At 40.6% G+C, this 21912-nt stretch overlaps 1 protein-coding gene and 1 long non-coding RNA gene across 2 annotated transcripts in view; one reads left to right on the forward strand and one right to left on the reverse strand.

Moving 5' to 3' along the window:
* LOC126485841 (uncharacterized) overlaps positions 1-21912 on the forward strand; it is a 95825-nt gene that overhangs the window by 67915 nt on the left and 5998 nt on the right. The window lies entirely within an intron of this gene.
* The window catches only part of LOC126485814 (RING-type E3 ubiquitin-protein ligase PPIL2), an 81999-nt gene that overhangs the window by 29366 nt on the left and 30721 nt on the right, over positions 1-21912 (reverse strand). The gene's annotated exons all lie outside the window — the stretch shown is intronic.

A 21912-nucleotide genomic window follows, 5' to 3' on the forward strand; every position in this document is an offset into this window, starting at 1 on the left:
TAGAATGTCAAGAAGTAAGTATGTCTTGACAGAAATTAATCCTTTGAATGCTGTAGATGAGTTAACTCGTCATGCTCCACTGCTTCCTGCTGAGGGCATGGTTAAATGCAGCCCCTCGGTTTTCCTCGAGCACTATTGAATGTCAAGAAGTAAGTATGTCTTGACAGAAATTAATCCTTTGAATGCTGTAGATGAGTTAACTCGTCATGCTCCACTGCTTCCTGCTGAGGGCATGGTTAAATGCAGCCCCTCGGTTTTCCTCGAGCACTATTGATGTGTTTGTGTGTCCTGTTCTGTACACCCTCTCACAGATGCAGATGTGTTACTTGCATATCTTGGCAAATAAAAAAGTTTTGAGTATATCTTACAACTTATATACCTCTTTGCATGCTATGCAAAAAGCACCATTTCGGTATCTTGAACCATTTATGAAATATGACGATGGTTACGACCACATCATTCCTGATGCACAGAGATGGAAATGGGTGCATTGCATGTGACCGTCCATCGGATATAAAAACCAGTAACTCAGGAACGAAATGATGTATCATTCTGCTCTCAATTTTATATAAAATTTTGATATCTTATCTACATTTTGCACACAGCAATGTATGAGCTAAAATCAATGATAAATAACGTTTATGTAATGCATTTTTACCTATGCAAACTCTTTAAAATTTTGTGCAATGGCTTTACTTAATTTGACACAGCACATTAACTATAACAAATTTCGAAAAGAAATTCAGTCTTTTATTGAGCGAAGATATCGGGCTATGATATGTACAAAAATCAAATTTTTTTGCTGAATAGTTTTCTTAAAATTGGATCATAAGTAGCTCACAGCAGCTGGAATGCCATCTCTCAGCACAGGTAGAAGCATTAGGTAAGCAGTACAGCAACAACAAAGTCGCTCTCAGCACGGAATGTAGAGAGCACATCTGTAGCAGTCAAAAGGTTAATAATCCATATAATAAATCTATATGAGACATTGTCAAACACGAGGCAGGACAACTAGTCCACGTACAAGACACCATAACAAACTAAGTGACAATGGTGTGACTGATAAATCAGAAGCTGAATATATGTGAGGGAGTTGGAAAATAAATTTCCCCTGTCGATTGTGGTCAGAATTGTGTGTGAAAGGAAAAAAAAGAGAATGAGACATTTAAGATAAGACATATCTTTATTTTTCTACATAATTTCCAAGTACACTGAGAAATTTGTCATATCGCTTTATAAGCTTCAAAAAGCCTTCCAGGAAAAAATCAGGGCGTTGCATACGGAAGAAGTACTGAATGGCTTGTTTGACATCAGCATTGCTGCCAAAGCGCCCTCCACCGAGAGTCTTCTTCCAAGCAGGAAACAGATGGAAGTCACTTGGTGCGAGATACGGACTGTAAGGCAGGTGGTGTAGACATTCCAAACCAAGAGTTGCAATATGGTTTTGCGTTGCCGTCACCGTGTGGGGTCTCGCACTCTCATCCAACAGCAGAACGCCAGATCTGAGAAGGCCAGGCCACTTTTTCTGAATCATATCTTTCAATTTCGATTGAGTGGCACAGTATCGCGCAGCATTGATGGTTTCATCCTCCATAAAGTCCAGCAGCAAAACTCCTGTGGCGTCCCAGAAAACGGTGAGTAGCACTTTACCTGCAGATGGAGTGCTTTTGAACTTCTATCGGACAGGTGATGATGGATGTTTCCACTCCATGGATGTGGCCTTCAATTCGGGCCTGTAATAGTGGACCCATATTTCATCCCCCGTCACAATCCAAAACAGGTCATTGCCAGATTCATGGTAATGCACGAGCTGTTCCAGGCTGAACGCCATGGGTTGTTCCATGTGTGTCGGGGTCAGTTGGCAGGCCACCCATTGTGCTGACACCTTCCTGTATTAAAGAATGTCATGGATAATCCTGTGAGCTCACTAATGTCCGATTCCAAGTTCTGTCGCTACTCCATCGATGGTGATACGCTGGTTCGCTTTAATCATGTCATCCAACTTCCTGACATTTGCATCTGTAGTGGCCATGCGCATCCGTCCAGGTCTCTTTATGTCCTGCACTTGGTGACGTCCGTCACTGAACTGCTGGCACCGTCTCCGCACCATTTGCCTCCTCAAGATCACACCTGACCCATACACCTCAACAAGGCGGTTATGAATTTCTGTGCCTGATACTTCACGTGCCCATTCATAGCAGATAACAGCTCTCACTTCCGCTTTTGACCACAACTCCAAAACGCACCTTTTCTCCATAGTTCCGGGAAAAGACTGAATGGCTGGACTGCGCTTTGCACAGGCACTGCGACAGCACCATCTGCTTGATCGCAATCGACCTCTACCCAATGCTGTATCGGTGTCTTGCACGTGCACGTTCACCTCCCGTGTCGTCTTTCACCCATATCACACAACTCTACACACAGTTGACAGGGGAAACTTATTTTCCAACTCCCCCTCGTAGCAGCAAACTGAGATTAAATGGTTCAGTTGAAGAATCAAGTGAATATATTAAAAATTTCTTTCCACAATTAGCACTAAGATTCTTCACCAAAATTAATAGAATTATAAAGAATTATAAAAATTCTAAAAAACCAATTATGATATAATGTTGATGGAATTTCAAACAGAATTCTGAAAAGTTGTTCGAACTTAATAAGTAACGTTCTTAGTGATATGTGTAATGCATCACTGACATGGGGTACTTTTACAGACAGATTAAAATATACAATTGTTAACTATCTCCATAAGAATGGTGACAAATAAGAACTTAAATAATTATTGTCCAGTTGCCTTACTGACATCTCTTTCCAAAATGTTTGAAAAAGTTGTATACGCAAGAAGGGTCTCACATTTAAGTAGAACTACAGAAATGACTGCATATATACCTCCGTGCAAGCCCCAATGTCAATTATCTTAAGCTCATGGCTGTTATGCCAAATGTACACTGGTTTCATTCTGCAATCAGCTTTAAATGCCAGTTCACTAATTTTATCAACAGAATTCCCCAAAGAGACTGTCACCTTCCCTCCAGGGATTCCCATTTGAGTTCCTGAAGTATCTCCACAATACTTGCATGTTGACTGAGCCTAACAGCAACACATCTAGCACCATGTCTCTGAATTGCTATGATGTCTTCCTTTAACACAACCTGGCAGGGATCCAAACAGTCGAGCAATAATCAAAAATGGGTCACAATGGTGTTCTATATGTGGTCTCCTTTGCACATTAATCACACTTCCCGAAGACTCTCTCAATAAATCCAAGCCAACAAATCACATTTCCCATTACAATCCATACATGCTCATTTCATTTCCTAACTTTACATTATTTTGCAATGTTACACTTAGATACTTAACTGACCTGACTGTGTTAAGCAGCACAATACCAATGCTGTATCCGAACATTATGGGACTGTTTTTCCTACTCATCTGCATTAACTTAATATTTTCCTACATTTAGAGCTGGCTACCATTCAACACACCAACTAGAAATTTTGTCTAAGTCATCTTGTATCTTTCTGCAGCTACTCAACAATGACAGCTTCCCATATACCACAGAGTCACGAACAAACAGCCGCATAGTGCAGCTCATACTGCTCATAGTTCATTTATGTATATAGAGAACACAGCACTCCTATCAGATTTCCCTGGAGCACTCCCGATGAGACCCTTGTCTCTGATGAACACTTGCCATCTAAGACAATGTACTAGGTGCTATCATTTAAGAAGTCTTCGTGTGACTTACATATCTGGAAACACTCACATACATTTGTTAACAATTTCCAGTGGGACATAACAATCTCCAGTGGGGCACTGTGTCAAATGCTTTTCAGAAATCTAGGAATATGGAATTTGCCTACTGGCCTTCATCCACAGCTTGCAGGTTATCATGTGAGAAAAGAGAAAGCTAAGTTTCACAAAAGCAATGCTTTCTAAAACTGTGTTGGTCTGCAGACAGAAGTTTCTCCATCTCAAGGAACTTCATTATATTCGAATTGAGAATACATTCAAGAATTCTGCAGCAAAAAAATGTTAAGAATATTGGCCTGTCATTTTGCAGTTGAGTACTTCTTGTAGACAGGAGTCAACTATGCTTTCTTCCAGTTGCCTGGGACTCTGTGTTGGGCGAAAGATTCATGATGAATGCAAGGTAAGAAAGGGGCCAATGTCACAGAATATTCTTTGTAAAACCAAACAGAGATTCTATCCAGACCTGTTGACTTATTTGTTTTCCACTCTTTCAGCTGCTTCTCTATGCCAGGGGCCCCTAGTATGATGTCCTCCTTATGGGAGTCCATGCAATTTTCAGATGATGGAATGCTTGTATGATCCTCATGCGTAAGTGATTTCTTAAGTATGAAATTTAAAACTTCTGCTTTCCTGTGGCTATCTTTTATTACAACACCACAATAGTCAAGAAGTGTCTGGATAGAAGCCTTCGACCTGCTTAGCAATTTTATTTAAGACCAGAATTTTCTTGGGTTCTCAGCAAGATCTATTGCTAAGCTACGATCAAGATCTATTGCTAAGCTACGATGGTGGTACTTGTTGTAGGCCTCGCGCATCAATATTTTTACAGCCACACAAACTTTTACCTGTCATTTGTGTGTTCTCTTCTTAACTGTGAGTGCAACAGCCTTTGCTTCCTAATAATTTCCTGAATTTTGTAATTAAACCACGGTGGGTCTTTTTCATCTTTAATCCGCTTAGCACTAGCTTCTCCAGAGTGCAATTTACAATCCATTTAAACGTTACCCACAGTTCCTCTACTTCCATCATACTGCAACTGAGTGATGTCCATTCATTGTCTAAGTGCGATGCAAACAACTGCTTGTTGATTTTTTAACTTTATTAACCATCACTGTTATTTCACAAAGCAATCTGTCCGTACCACCTGCAGTGAACCCATAGATGTCCCAATCTACCGTCTGTCCGAAATTACTTTAGGACTGACACTTCAGCAGGAGCACATGGCAGCACACAGCAAAGCTGCCACATCGCACTTGGAGCACACGCGTGGCCTTATATTTCATTCAGCTCTCCCAAACAGGCAAACTGGTCACTTTATAAATATGGAAATTCCATCAATGTGTTCTGGAAGAGTTAAGCTGTGTTTTGATTTTAGTTTTATCTGGGGTAACAAATTATTATGATGATATATGTACAGTTTTAAGAGAATGCATCTTCTCATGACATTACCTAACTTTCAACAGGTGGGAAATTTTTTTTGTTATTGAAGTTAGTTGAATATGTTAAGCAAATGAAATCTTACAAATACATCATATTTTCTAATGTCTGAAACCAGGACTCTGTTGGAGATCTCTAATGCAAGATAATTTAAGTTAAAAAAAATAATATGAGGCTCAATGGTCCACTCGCGCATCAGCTACTAATCGGGCTTCCATATGGGAAGCACATCGCTAGAGGTTTGTAGTGAAACTTATTAATTTGTCTGATCTGCCTACTCATTTGTAATGTAACAAAAAATAAGATTAAGCATGTTTATCACAACAGGAAAACATATCTTAAATATGCCAACATCTATTGTTTAGAAAGAATAAAAGCGATACAGATAACAGGGCTTCTTATTACAGCAATTACACTGAAACAGATACATATATCTCTAGTGACACAGACTTAATTCCTGAGATGAAATACCTGTGGAATATTTTTACCACAGAAAAATCTCCAAACAGCCATATGTTTTCAGATGTTTTTATTTAGATGACCGATTTCGGCATCTTCACACCCCTATGCACTCCACGTACAAACAATCAGACATATCGATACTTGCATAACAAGAGCCATCAATACCTGGATTCTGAGTATTCACTTTTGAGTGTTTACTGCAAATACTACCATCTCCTCCACCTTTCCAGTCAATGTTTGTATATTTAATGTTCCAAATCCTTATTTATAGCAAGTTCGCCGTCAATTACATTCGTCCCTTGCGAGGCCCGTTCTGTTTTTGAAAGCAGAAATCATAATCCACATGACGGAAAGAAGGAAGTTAGACCTATTGGGGTTAGCTAAAATGAGATGGAAAGGAGAAGGAAGGAGAGAACTGAGGAAAGGCTACTGACTGTGCTGGAGTGGAAATGAGGAGGGAAGGAGAAATGGAGTCAGAATAGTAGTAAGAGATTGATTAAAAGAGGAAATGAAGAGAATAAGTGATAGGATGATGAAGACCAAAATATCACTCAAGGGGATGACCACAGAGGTAATAAAAGTGTACGCGCCACAGGTGGGTTGCACTTCTGAGGAGTAGCAAGAGGTTGAAGAGGAAATGCAGAAGTAGATGAGAAGGAAGAATATGATAATAATGGGAGATTTAAACGCACACGTTGGAAGAGAAAGACAACGCTGAGAAAATGTGCTTGGACCAGGGGGTTGGAGCTGTCGAAATGAGGAATTTGGAGGACTATTGGAGTTCTGTCAAATGAATAGATTGCTGGTTGGGAACTCTTGGTTTGGGAAAAGAGAGAGAGAGAGACAAGATTACCTGGTACAGTCAAGACTCAAAGAGAAAGTTGATAGTTGACTACTTCCTGTACGATAGTGAGATGAATAGGAACATCATTGACATTAAGGTAATACCATCAGAGGCCTTGGATAGTGAATGAACCTGAGAGGTACTAAGGATAATAAAGGGACAGAAAACCAGGAAAGACGTATAAGGGTATGGAAGTTGAAGGAGGAAGAAAGCAGGCTACAGTACCTACAAGTAGTAAAGGAAAGCATCCCAAAGTATGAACCAAAAACGGTAGAAGAGGAATGGGGTAGATTCAAGGGAACATTAGTAAGTGCAGAGGAAGCAATATGTGGGAGGACAAGCAATAAAAAGAGATGGAAAGAAACACCCTAGTGGAATGTTAAAACAAAGGATATAGTACAGAAGAAATAGGCTCGTTAGGCTATGGTTCCAGAAGAAAACATTAGAGACAAGAGAAGAGTATCAGGCAAGCAAGTAAGAAGCAAAAAGAGTGGTGGTGGAGGAAAGAAGAAAGTGATGGAATAGTGGACCAGAATGATGGAGGAGGATAGTGAAGGTCCAAAAAAGGTGTTATATAGGATGATTAAAAGTAAGAGGAAGAACAGTATGACAGATTTTGCTCGAATGGTGAACAAAAGTGGACAAGATGTAGAGAATAAGGAGGAACGGAAGTATATGTGGAAGGAGTATTTTGAAGAACTCCTGAACCCGAATGGAGACCTGGATAAGGAGGAACAAGCCGAGGAGAAAACAGAAGAGGAACAGCAAATAGAAAAAGACCTACATGGGGAGACTTGGAAGAGGCACTGGGCACGATGAAGGGAGGGAAGTCACCAGGTGTGGATGAGCTAAGTGTAGAGATGGTGAGAGCAGCAGGAGAGGTGGGGATACAATGGCTATATCGAGTAATGAATATTGTGTGGAGACAGATGATCCCAGAAGACTGGAAGAAGGGAATAATTGTCCCGATCTTTAAGAAGGGAAATAGAAAAGAGTGCAAGAACTATCGGGGGATAACACTGATGAGTCACTGTGCAAAGATTTTTTGAGAAAATTTTGGAAGCACAAATTTGGGCAAAATTAGAAGGAAGAATGAGAGAAGAGCAACATGGCATCAGAACAATAAGGTCTACAGTGGATCTAATTTTTGCTGTAAGACAACTGCAGGAACAGCACAATGAATATGGAATAGATCTACTAACGACCTTCCTGGACATTGAAAAAGTGTTTGATAGTGTATGTAGAAGCAAAGTGTGGAAGCAAAACAGATTATTTGGAAGATAAGGGAAGAGTACCATGGAAGTGTGAGCTGTGTGAAAGTGGGAGGAGAAAGATCAGCTTGGATTGAACAGAGGAATGGGTCGAGGCAGGGAAGTGCACTTTCACCATTACTCTTCATTCTAGTGATGGATGATATAATGAGTACAGTAGCACAAGTAATTGGTGAAAGGAAGATGAAAGCTATGGTGTTTGCAGATGATCTGATGATTTGGGGGAATGAGGAGGAGGAAGTACAAGAGCAGTTGGATGTATGGGAACGGAAAGTACAAAAATATGGGATGAAATTTAGTGTAAGTAAGAGTGAGATTATTATAACACGATAAAAGGAGGGAGGAATAATGGGAATAACAATTGGTGCGGAACGATTGAGGAGAGTGGAGAATTTCACGTACATAGGAAGCCTGACACAGGAAGATGGAAAAAATGACAGAGAAATAAACGAGCGGGGGAGAAAAGCAGAAGCATTTCAGAAGAGTGTCAAAAGCCCGATATGGAGCAAGGATGTACCCCAAATCAGTAAAAAGGAGGAGGAAGCCATACTAGCCATACTATGTCTCGATCCTGACATATGCATCAGAAACCTGGGTTATGAAAGGAAGAGAGAAAAGCAAAGTACAACCTAGTGAGATGAAATTCTTGAGAAACAGTATTGGAGTGACAAAGATAGATGAGTTAAGAAATGAGAGGATCTGAGAGTTAATGAAGGTGGAACCATTACAGGAGGAGATAGGGAAATCAAGGCTGAGATAGTATGGACATGTTAAGAGAATGGAGGAGAAGAGGATACCCAGGATGAAACTGGAAGGAAAGAGACCAAGAGGAAGACTGAGAGACAGATGGCTGAAAGGAGTAGAGGAATGTATGCAGAAGAAAGGAGAAGACTGGACCAAGGTGAAGACAGAGAGATGGTGGCAAGACAGAAGACGATGGAGAGGCCTATGTTCCATACACATCCGGCCAGAGGCTGGAAACTGTCCAAGATGATGATGATGATGATGTCAAAGACTGGAATTAGTTGCTGTTAATGCCTTCTCACTAAAATTTCAGAACTTATGACAATATAATTTTGTTATATAGGTACTTATGGATGTAAATTGCACACGCCAAATATGTACCTGAATCTGCCTGTAACTCCACTGCTATCACTCTCGCCGCTATGATGGATTCCTGAAGTGTCACGATCACTGTCACTTATCATTTAACGAAAATATCATCTGCTCCATTGAATTTTCCAAACACGCTTCATTCTGCCATGCTCTTTCCATGCTGCCCTGTGTGTGTTTGACAGCTTCTCTTCCAGTCTTCAGAGCTGGCATTACGGACAGCTTCTCTTTGAGTGCTTCGACTGCAGAGGGGGGTGAATTTCTTATTATTCCTGACAATGCTACCTTTAATATGGGCCCATATTAATTCTACTGGTTTAAAATGCCAGTGGTAAGGTGGTAGCCTAATAACTGTATGCCCATGCCTTTTCAGTCAGTTCACTGATTTCATATAGAGGGAACTGCGGCTTATGGAGAGAGATTTTTTCATAAGCTGCTCCTTTTTAAGGTCATCACTTACATCAACATTATGAAGCTGAAAACACGCAATCATTTCATCCTTTCGGTTTGTCATAGTAGATGCCTCACCAACAACAGTTGAATGGTAAGGAGCACTATCTAGAGCAACTGTTGACTGTTTTTCAATGCTCAGTATTAGCAAATCTTCGAACCACTTTGTAAATGTAACATGGTTCATTTCTTTGTAACAATCTCCTGTTTTCTTTGATTTAAAAAGCAGGAAACTATCCATGTTGGAGAAAACCTTGTGAGGTTCCTGCATGAAGAAGAATAAGTCTCCCCCTCTCCCGTCAGAAGGCACTGCCCTTGTTCCTTTATCCGAGTCGTCTGTCCAGTTCTGCATGACAATGTGACCAGAACTGACCCACGTTTTGTCAAGCCATACCACTTTGTTAATACAGGGTGTTTCAAAAATGACCGGTATATTTGAAACGGCAGTAAAAACTAAACGAGCAGCGATAGAAATACACCGTTTGTTGCAATATGCTTGGGACAACAGTACATTTTCAGGCGGACAAACTTTCGAAACTACAGTAGTTACAATTTTCAACAACAGATGGCGCTGCAAGTGATGTGAAAGATATAGAAGACAATGCAGTCTGTGGGTGCGCCATTCTGTACGTCGCCTTTCTGCTGTAAGCGTGTGCTGTTCACAACGTGCAAGTGTGCTGTAGACAACATGGTTTATTCTTTAGAACAGAGGATTTTTCTGGTGTTGGAATTCCACTGCCTAGAACACAGTGTTGTTGCAACAAGATGAAGTTTTCAACGGAGGTTTAATGTAACCAAAGGACCGAAAAGCGATACAATAAAGGATCTGTTTGAAAAATTTCAACGGACTGGGAACGTGACGGATGAACGTGCTGGAAAGGTAGGGCGACCGCGTACGGCAACCACAGAGGGCAACGCACAGCTAGTGCAGCAGGTGATCCAACAGCGGCCTCGGGTTTCCGTTCGCCGTGTTGCAGCTGCGGTCCAAATGACGCCAACGTCCACATATCGCCTCATGTGCCAGAGTTTACACCTCTATCCATACAAAATTCAAACGCGGCAACCCCTCAGCGCCGCTACCATTGCTGCACGAGAGACATTCGCTAACGATATAGTGCACAGGATTGATGACGGCGATATGCATGTGGGCAGCATTTGGTTTACTGACGAAGCTTATTTTTACCTGGACGGCTTTGTCAATAAACAGAACTGGTGCATATGGGGAACCGAAAAGCCCCATGTTGCAGTCCCATCATCCCTGCATCCTCAAAAAGTACTGGTCTGGGCCGCCATTTCTTCCAAAGGAATCATTGGCCCATTTTTCAGATCCGAAACGATTACTGCATCACGCTATCTGGACATTCTTCGTGAATTTGTGGCGGTACAAACTGCCTTAGACGACACTGCGAACACCTCGTGGTTTATGCAAGATGGTGCCTGGCCACATCGCACGGCCGACGTCTTTAATTTCCTGAATGAATATTTCGATGATCGTGTGATTGCTTTGGGCTATCCGAAACATACAGGAGGCGGCGTGGATTGGCCTCCCTATTCGCCAGACATGAACCCCTGTGACTTCTTTCTGTGGGGACACTTGAAAGACCAGGTGTACCGCCAGAATCCAGAAACAATTGAACAGCTGAAGCAGTACATCTCATCTGCATGTGAAGCCATTCCGCCAGACACATTGTCAAAGGTTTCGGGTAATTTCATTCAGAGACTACGCCATATTATTGCTACGCATGGTGGATATGTGGAAAATATCGTACTATAGAGTTTCCCAGACCGCAGCGCCATCTGTTGTTGAAAATTGTAACTACTGTAATTTCGAAAGTTTGTCTGCCTGAAAATGTACTGTTGTCCCAAGCATATTGCAACAAACGGTGTATTTCCATCGCTGCTCGTTTAGTTTTTATTGCCGTTTCAAATATACCGGCCATTTTTGAAACACCCTGTATTTATACTGTGGATGTCTCTTAAAACTCAGCATCATCATGCTGACATCACTGAGTACCACACAATGAACAACAGTAACAAACAATAAAGGTAACAACAAATAGCAGTAACAATAAATAAAAGAATAATTCCTACAACCATAAAAATTAACACACAGAAAGTCAGGGCTGAATGATCACAAAGGACAGCAAGCTGACTGCAACCAAAGCTCACTGCAAGCAGGAAGCGTTGTGATGTGAGGTGAAGGTTCGGTAATTTGGGAGTTTGCTGTGGTTGCAGGTAGTGTGCTACTGGTAAAAAGCAGCCCAGGCTTGCCATGTGGTCAACGCCCCCCCCCCCCCACCCCCCACATACATACACACCACTTCTGTTCTCATTTTCAATCCTAAAGCAATTTTGGACAGACTATATAATTTGCAGCATATCACAGATTGAATTCCAGTGATGTTGCTTGACTGAGAATGCTATTTATACACTCACTCATCAAATTTTACAAGTCGTAAATAATACTAAAATATTGCCAGCTGAAATTATTTGTGATCTTCTCAGTACACCTGATTGTGCAGATTATGTTACACTCTTAGAAAAACTCAAGTTTTATGGAATCAATACTTTACACACACAACTGGTGTGACTCATATTTAACAAACAGAATGCAAAAAGTTGTGCTGAACAATTCAATTCAAACAATGTTGTAAGGCTAGAAAATTTTAGTGACTGGGGAGAAATCACAAAGGGAGTCCCACACAGTTCACTTTGGGTCCACTACTATCTCAAATGTACGTGAATGATCTCCCACTTAATATTCAACAAGCAAAATTGGTACTTTTTGGAGACAATGTTAGTGTTATAATAAAGCCCCTTAGAGAGAAATCCACAGAAGAGATTCCTAATGATGTTTTTCAGTTAATTGTTAGGTGGTTCTCTGAAAATGGACTCTCCCTAAATTTTGAGAAAACACTATATTCAGTTTTTTTACAACAACGACAGTCTTAGTAACTATTGGTGTAGTGCACAAATAGGAGCCAGTAAATACTGTAGAATGCTCCAATTTTTATATGTACATTAACTGCCAATCCTGAAAACAAAAGAATGAACTTCCTAATGTATTTTGCACATTGCCTCTCAATAATATCACTCGGAATAATTTTCTGGGGTAATTCACCACGTAGAGAGAAATTACCGACTGCACAAAAGTGGGTAGTATGAAAAATATGTGGTGTTCATCCATGGTCACCATGTGGGTGTCTCTTCAAGGAATTGCGCATTTTAACTGTGCCATCACAATACATATATTTGTTCATGAAATTTGTCATAAATAATCCATCAAAATTTTAGAAAAACAGTGATATACATACTTACAACACTGGAGGGAAAAATGATCTTTACTACCTACCATTAAAGTTGTCAGCAGCTCAGAAAGGAGTTCAATTTACAGCAACAAAAATTTGTGATCATTTGCCCAATACCATAAATTGTCTGACACGTAGCAAAGCAAGTTTTAAATCGAAACCTAAATCATTTCTCCTGGTCAATGCCCCCCCCCCTCCCCCCCCCCCGCTATTCCATGGGGGAAAAACTAGTTTTTAGGTGTAGTGACATGAGCAGGACTAAAAAATAATACGTTCATTAATATTAACACTAATCATGTATCCATGTTCCGTAAACTGATGTAGAAGGTAGACAGAGCAGAAGCAATGAAGAACGGTGTGTTTCGTCATGGGACTGTTTAATGGTGTGGGAGCATTACAGAGATGCTCAACAAACTTCAATTGAAGACATTACAAGAGATGATGATGATTATTATTATTATTATTATTTTACGTGGAGGCAGACAACATCATGGTCATCAGTGCCCTGACGAAAAGTCAGCATGCCATTTGCCACATGGGTGGGAACGAAGGTTGTCCCCACATGTGGAGCACTTTATAAAGCATTTAAAATCTGATCCCCTTCCCCATCAATTTAGGGATGAGGCCTGACAGTTCACAAAATTTCACCACTCTTGCAACACTGGAATCAGTACCAGTGAGGATGGTGAGCAGATCTCCATCAAGACTGTGGGCCGCCCTGATATCAATGTGTAAGATACTCATTGCCAAAATATGCTGAACTTAAAGTGGCACAACACAAACCTGGTGGATCCTCCTGCCAGAGGAAGAAGCCATGTGTTAAAGGGCTATGCCTGGTAAGCAGAACCTCTCTCCAGCAGTGAGGCCGACATGAAGTCTGCCATGCCTGTGTGGTTGATTTGAGCGACCACACAGCCTGTCACCTTCAGCCATTCAGTCTCCCATTGATGCATGATGAATCTGTCAGAAAATGGGATGACAGCATGCAACAGGATGAGACACCAATGGACAACACTATACTGACTTCCTTTCTTGGCCGCTTTGTTGACCATACTGTTTCCCTGTATTCCAATGTAGCCAGGTACTCAGCAAACCACCTTGCCATGGTAAGGAGTCATGGATGAGCTGAATCAATGACATACTGGATGAATTTGGTGAAGTGCTTGTAGTGCACAAGAAACCTTGTACAGTGATGTCTGTGAATCCTCTCCAATGCCATCATAATGCCATGTAACTCCGCATCATAATTTGTAAATTATTCCAGAAGACACACTTTGAAAACCCTATCTGGGGGAAACGGTGGAACCCCTGAGGACATTATCTTGCTGGGATCAATCTGTATAAACAACAGCAAAACTGTGGTATGTACTTAAAATGGAAGAAAACAAAGCTGTAAAAATGTAATCTGGAGGTACCATGTCAAGCTAAAAATCACTGAAGACACCAAGGTGGCAATGCATTCCATCCCTGATTGTATATTTGGGGGTCTGATACATACAGATCCTTGAGACAGTCAGTAACACGTATCCCAAATGGCTTGGTCACATGGGGCCGGTTCCTCAACAGCCATTAAAAGTTGAGTGGGTGCATTGCCAAGGACTCATAATTACATTGTGCATAATGGAGAGGTTTACTATTGAAATTTCGAGAGCACTTTCTGGGAACAGCCTTACAACATATTACTCCCACATGCATCTCATGAAATGACCACAACACGAAAATTCGACAAATTAGAAATAATACAGAGGCTTACTACAATCATTCTTCCTACACACCATTCACCAGGGAACAGGGAAGGGGGAAGGGGGGATCAGTTAGCGGTACCAGAAGTATCCTCTGCCACACACAGTAAGGTGCCTTGTGGATTATGATGTAGATGTAGAAGTTCCACATCATTTTGATACAAGAATTGTTCAAACGGTCTAAGGAAATGAAACTAACTCTAAAAAGATCTAAAAAGTGACATTTGCAAATGGCAGGAGACCAGGTGGGGTGACGCAAAATCACAGGAGATTAGTGACAAGTATAAAATTATTTATAATTGCAGCCCAAACACAGTTAACGAAGCTTAGATCATTGTTAGCACAAGATTTTGTAACTCTGTTGCTATCCTCTCATGTTGTGCTCGGCAAGAAGGCTGCACAGAGGATAAAATGTGACTTCAGTATGACGCTTGATGAAAGAATTTTGAAAGTGCCATCTGAAGATATTCTTATTGTCTCTGGTGATCTTGGTGGTCATGTTGGTTCAAACAGGGATGGATATCAATGCCATAGTAACAATGGTGCTGGACACATGAATGAAGATGACGAAAGAATACTGAAATGACGCACGATCTGCTATCACAAATGCCTACTTCAAGAAGTAAATGTCCCAGCTTTACTTACTACAGTGATAACAAAATGAAACCAAATAGCTTCCGTTCCTGAACAGTGATGTGGATGCAAAAATCATTCCAAGTGACACATTTGCTACAGAACAGTGCTCAGTAGTTGTCCAAATGCACATCCAACTTCCAACTCATCCTGTTTCTGCAGGAGCACATGAGGGACCTGCTCTCTCACCTCTCCTCTTCACCATAGGCATGCATACAGTCACAAGAGATCTACAGAAAACGACATCCACCTTGCACATTACTGTATGCTGATGATGTGCTATTGGGCTCTAAGGATAAGACTGATCTGTAGTGTCAAGCCCAAGGTTGGGACAACCACCTTGCTGAAGTAGATCTAAGACTTAACATAAAGAAAATGCAGTATTTCACCACAGATATAAATAACACAGATTGACCTTCCAACAACAAGGGCTTTTGACTGCATAGGCTCAACAATTTCTGCTGCTGGAAATCTCTGTGTACAAACACAGCAGAGTGTGATTCAAATGACATTCTATGACTGGTGTACTCTGTGACTGGAAGGTTCCAGAAGGGCTCGAGTTGAAAGTATTCTGATCTGTAATACGTTAAGTTTCGCTGTATGGTGCAGATTGCTGGCCTTCAACAAAAGAAGCAGAACAATGTCTTGCCATCACAGAAAAAGATTCTCAGGTAGACACTGGGATTAACACTGCTTGATCATGTCAAAAATGAGGAAGTTCATAAGTTATATGGGGTAACACCAATAGTAGACAAGATGAGAGATGATGTTACATGCATGTTCTTAGAACAGATGCAATAACAGTGGCAAAGACTGGAGTTAGTTTGAGAGTAAATGGTAAATGGCCAGTAGGATGACTTAGGCAGCAATTGCTTGACATGCTGCACCAAGATCACAAGCTGTATCCTGATCAGGTACAAGATAGGATAAAAAGGTGACAGAGAGCCAATGCAGCAGACCTCACCTGTATATGGGACAAAAACTAAGGATGAATAAGATGGAGGAGGAGGAGGAGGAGGAGGAGGAGGAGTAGAAGAAGAAGAAGAAGAAGAAGAATGATGAACTACTTGGTAACAGTACAGAAACTAGATTCTTAGGCTTACGGTTACAAAGCAATTTAAAACAGAATTAGCACATAAAATATTTGAATGCAAAATTAAGCAAAAGCTGCCACCTATACATCACAATTAAATTCTGTTGTAAGAAAACAGTAAAATGTACTTATTCTGTCTACTTTCACCATCATCTTCAATATGTTGTTGTATAACTGAAATATGGCAGTTGAGTTGCACTGTTGGCTCAGTGTACTTGTGAAAGAGTGTATGTGTGTGTGTGTGTGTGTGTGTGTGTGTGTGTGTGTGTGTGTGTGTGTGTGTGTGTGTGCGCGTGCGTGCGTGCGTGTGCGCGCATGCGCGTTCCCGTGCCCATGTATCTGTCATTAGCTCTGAAGGAAGACATCATCTGAAAGCCTAGCAACATTTTCAGTTTAGTTTATTTACCTACTGTTGCATTCATCAACTCAGCTATTCTTTCCATTATTTAGGACTTTCACGTCTGTTTGTCAACCACTGGAAATTGAACATGTTTCAAAAGTTTCAGATCCAATGTACGTATCTTACATTAGTCTCACCTGGATTACCACTATTATTCAAAATATTAATTTTCTGATATACAATTCAACTAACTACCACATCATCAACAAATATTAAAGAAATGGAACATTTAAAATTCTTAGAACATAAAACTTGAAGAAATGATTTGCAAAGGGATAGTATAGATTTATAGAAGTAACGGAGTGACATTTTAACGATTAAAAGGGTCATCTAAGCAACACATGATATCCCTGTGTCCCTGTGCACATTGTACAAATGCCAATTACATAAAGCAGATTACAATAAAAAAATGAATTTGGATCACAGTGAACTCGAATCAATAATGTAACAAAGTTCAAATTGACAAGAAGTAAATAATAAAGAAATCTCCATACACACAAAAAATTGTAAGTAAATAAAGTGAGTATGCACTCCCATACTGCTGATTTGTTTGATATGTAAGTTAAATTAATAAAATTATCGGCATTGCAAGTAATGAGTGCTCCATACAAATTTTTGGAGATGTTTCATAATCAATGTGAAAAGGTTTAGAAGCATTTCACAGACACTTAATGGGAGCATAAGTAAGCAAAATTTGAACTTCTTCAGTAAACAGTAAGTATGTTGAGTTCAACAGTAACCAATAATGATTGGGAACCTCTTACAAAAATGCTCTCTATGACCGAAAAGTAGTAACTGTATATTTTTATTAAATTCTACACATGGCAGTGTTCACAGGAGGATAAGAATATAGCTACTGAACACCCACACTGCATGTGTGACAGCTGTGTCTGTGTTGAACCAACATAGTAGGTACTGTAAGTCTATCAGCAATGAAATCTGTACCAATAAGCAGAAAATGCAGATGTATACCTCTGCCTCCATCATCATCAATGGTTTCTTTAGGATTGAATAACAACAATTCTAAAATACGTGAACTGTTGAAACTTTAGTCCACACACATAGTTACCTAAATCCATTGCCAACACATTGCAATAAGTACGTTGAATCACGCTCAGCAAACAGCTAAAAACATATCACAATCGCATAGTTGGCAACAGTATGTGTACGAGGTCAAATCAGCCACACCACCTGATGTCTGGACAGAACCTATCAATTTCTGAACAATGTATTTTCTACGGTATTGGCTATCCAGATAATTATGAGACATAAATGTTTTAAAACAGTACCACCTGAATATTCCAAATGCTGTTTCCCTACCATTCTGGGCCATGACGGTGAGCAGCATTCTGTGTACGAGAGCCTTAAGCACTGAAAATTATATAGTTTCTATTTATTGATTTTACAGATACTACATGATAATTTAAAACCTTGTTCATTCAATCTAAGTTTAGTACTGCACAACATAGCAAATTCATCAGCTGGGATTATTTTCTGAATTAAATTCAAAATTAACTTCTAGTCAGTGAAGTTTCTACAAATAGCCCTTGGTATTCTAAAATGATATCCTTGCATGTTTTTTCCCACACTGCTGCCATCAATATAAACTTGTTCATAAGGAACTACAACACTGACTAAGTAAATTTATGAAAGAAAATGAGTGTCTTACCCTGCAGCACAGGTTTTCAGTTTGTTTCCAGGTTATGTGATACTTTGACAAAATAGGTCAGAATTAAATAGAGATTAAATATATGCTGTATGAGATTAAAATTTCTTCTGTGGACTCAAGAATATACAGTCGTGTAGTGACATTTTCTATTACCATGGACATCTGACTTCCTTCTTTATGGCCTGAATTTTTTCTTTTTTGACTTTGACATTTCGAAATTTTTCTGTGGTATTCTAGTTGTTAGGAAATAAGTTTAGTCAGTGGCGGATTTAAAAATTTTACGCCCCTAGGCACACCATCCCCCCCTTAAGGTGCCGCCCCTAGGCCCATGCCTAGTGGGTCTATATGTAAATCCACCACTGGGTTTAGTATAAAGAAAAACCAGACCGAATAATATTATGCAAATTTTATTAATTTTTTCAAAAAAACTGTACAGACAGTAACAAACACTACTTAATAAAAAGTGATACTCATAGAAATCGTTTTTTCTTTCACTGACACACAAAAATACTCTACAATGAGAACATTCAGAATGAGGCCTGATTCTATATTATGAACAGCACAGTTTTCACAACTACCACGACTTGCAACAATGAAGGTGAGAAACCTTTCTTTTTTCTTTCCATATAGCGGAGATGCTGAGTTGCAGATAGGCACAACAAAAAGATTTTCACACTTAAAGCTTCCAGCCAATGGCCTTTGTCAACAAGACACACATACGCACGCAAGTGTGCGTGCGAGTATGCGTGCATGCACACCCATGAAAGCACGCCTGCACACACGCGCGCGCGCGCGCACACACACACACACACACACACACACACACACACACACACACACACACCAAAAAAAGCAACTCACACACATGACTGCAGTTCCAGGCAACTGAAACCACACTGCAAGCAGCAGCACCAGTGCAGTGGCAACTGGGTGTGGGGAAGGAGGAGGCTGGGACAGGGAGGGAGAGGGACAGTATGGTGGCGATGGCGGACAGTGAAGTGGTGGAGGTTGGGCGGCAGGCAGGGGAGAGGTGGGGAGAGGGGGTGGGAAGTAGCGGAAAAGGAGAGAAATGGTTCATACCCCTGTAATAGACCTAGATGCAAGACCTCTCCCATACATCCTCCCACCACCACTTCCCTACTCCAGTCCGGTCACTAGCATCATATATCCCATCAAAGGCAGGGCTATCTGTGAACCAGTCATGTGGTCTACTAGCTAAGCTGCAACCACTGTGCTGCATTCTATAGGCGTGACAACCAACAAGCTGTCTGTCTGCATGAATGGCCACCGACAAACTGTGGCCAAGAAACAAGTGGATAACCTTGTTGCTGAATACGCTGCCAAAAATGATATCCTTCATTTCAATGACTGCTTCTCAGCCTGTGCCGTATGGATCCTTCCCACCAACACCAGCTTTACTGAATTGCACAGGTGGGAATTTTCCCTGCAATACATCCTATGTTCCCGTGACCCTCCTGGCCTCAACCTTCGTTAGTCGCTGCCCTCACCCATCTAGCCCCTTCCCTGCTCCCATTCCAGCACCCAGTCTTTTTTTTTTATTTCTTTCTATATCTCTCCTTTTCCACTACTTCGCCCCCCCCCCCCTCCTCCCCACCTCTCCCCTGCCCGCCACCCAGCCTGCAGCATTTCCACTATCCACCATCCCCACCGTACTATCCCTCCGCCTCCCCACTCCAGCCTCCTCCTTTCCTCCCAGCCAGTCGCCACTCTCATCACGCACTGGTGCCACTGCTCACAGTGTGATTTCAGTTGCTTGAGACTGCAGTCTTGTGTGTGAGTTGCATTGTGTGTGTGTGTGTGTGTGTGTGTGTGTGTGTGTGTGTGTGTGTGTGTGTTGTTGACAAAGACCTTAATGGCCGAAAGCTTTAAGTGTGAAAATCTTTTTGTTTTGCCTATCTGTGACTCAGCATCTCCTCTATATGGTGAGTGGCAACTTTCCTTCTCATAATATTATTACATTCCATCCTGGATTTTCCATTATTTGATTTCTGCCTTCTTTTACGGAGTAAAGAGCTGGGAGACGTTTCTTGCTTTGGTCTTCCTCTTTTCTTCAAAACTGTTTTACATTTTGTCAGAAATCCCTGAGTTACCATACACCCGAATTGAAGGAAAGCTATTCGTCCATTGAAATCTGACTATATAATGTATGAATTCACAAGTGTTATATCGATGGCAGCAAAACGCAGGTGGTGCCACCATTTTTTAGCTTTACAGTCTGTCATAAATGGATTAAAGCATATCTGCTTTATCAATTCCATCCATATGTGAATTATAATCTCTAACCATAACTGGGGCTGTCATATCAACTTTTGTACCATCTTTTTGTTTCCGTTTTATGTTGGCTGTTTCAGTTCCATGAAAATTAGATAAAAAATATGCACTCTTATTGTCTTTCCATCTGAAAAATGTAATTCCTTCTTCCGAAGTTTGAATCTCTAATTCACCTCTTAGCAGCTCTTGATAATTCTTTAGTTTTGGTAGGCAAAGTCTATTGGGATGCACTGTTACACATGCGTATACACCATGAGCTTTTAGATATTCAAAAAGATCCAAAGAAGAGAAGTAGCTGTCCATCACAACTACATAATTATTGTAGTGAAGGCAGAATGTCAGTTTCTGCACCACACTTCCACCAAGTCCGAACTTTTCTTTGCTGCTATCAGATGTTTCACCCTGGTAGACATCAAATTCATAGATGTAACCTGACATATATGCATGACACCAAAACCTGTACCCACATTTCACTGACTGTATTGTTTTCAGGAAGATCGTCCTTTGAATTGAACAATACTCTCATCGATACTCTGAATCTGATATGGAAGCCGTAGTTTCCGAAAGTTTTTGTTCAACGCTGTAATTAGCAGATGTACTTTATACAGTTTGTCTGTGTTGTTCTTAGGTATAGAAAGGGGATAAGCACATAATGGTTGATGCCAACATGCAGATGGTATTTCTTTCCCCATACATCAGAAGACAGAGACATAGTAAAATTTTACTGAGTTCTCTGTCAGATGACATTAGAGAGAGTTTTTATAGTTTGTAGTTGTTTTCAGTTGTGTGTTACTTATCAATCAGGTGAATCACAGACTGAAGTTGTTTGTGTCTCTCTCTTGTCATTATTTGCGTGACAAGTGGAACATTCAGATCACTATCACAACACCAATAATGAAGTTTTTGTGGCAAATGATGATAACAGCAGAAGAATTAAAGACCAAGAAATCTGTAAAGCTCTTCTTCAGTTATAGGCTGAATCTGTTTCCCCTTTTGCACAATATATAGATTACTTTTAAAAATAATATTTTCAATCACTTTGCTTGACAAAACAGTCAAGAAGATATGTTGCAGAACCCTTTTGGGAAAAGTATTGCTCGATCACTCCCTTTTGGAGTATAAATTTTGGAAAATCTGTTACAAACTTTTGTCTCCTAAATTTGTGAGAAACTTTCAGACTGTGATTCACAATTTTGGCATTTCTTTCATTTTCAGCAGAGGGAGGGTCTGTATTGTCTTTGTGACTAGCATCTTGCTTTTTGCTATTTCCCTCTTGTTGTGCTTGTATATTGCTGCGTTCTTGTTCGCAGTCTGTCAGGTCATTTTCAAAATCACTACCGTCCTCAAAATGGGTTTCTTCAGCTTCTCGAAAACACATGGAAATATTCTCTTGTTGACTGGTGGACAGTGTGGCAAGATTTTTTGTTTTTTTGCACTTGTACGCTGCT

Source organism: Schistocerca serialis, chromosome 1 (genome assembly GCF_023864345.2).
Source record: "Schistocerca serialis cubense isolate TAMUIC-IGC-003099 chromosome 1, iqSchSeri2.2, whole genome shotgun sequence".
NCBI classification, from domain to species: Eukaryota; Metazoa; Arthropoda; class Insecta; order Orthoptera; family Acrididae; genus Schistocerca; species Schistocerca serialis.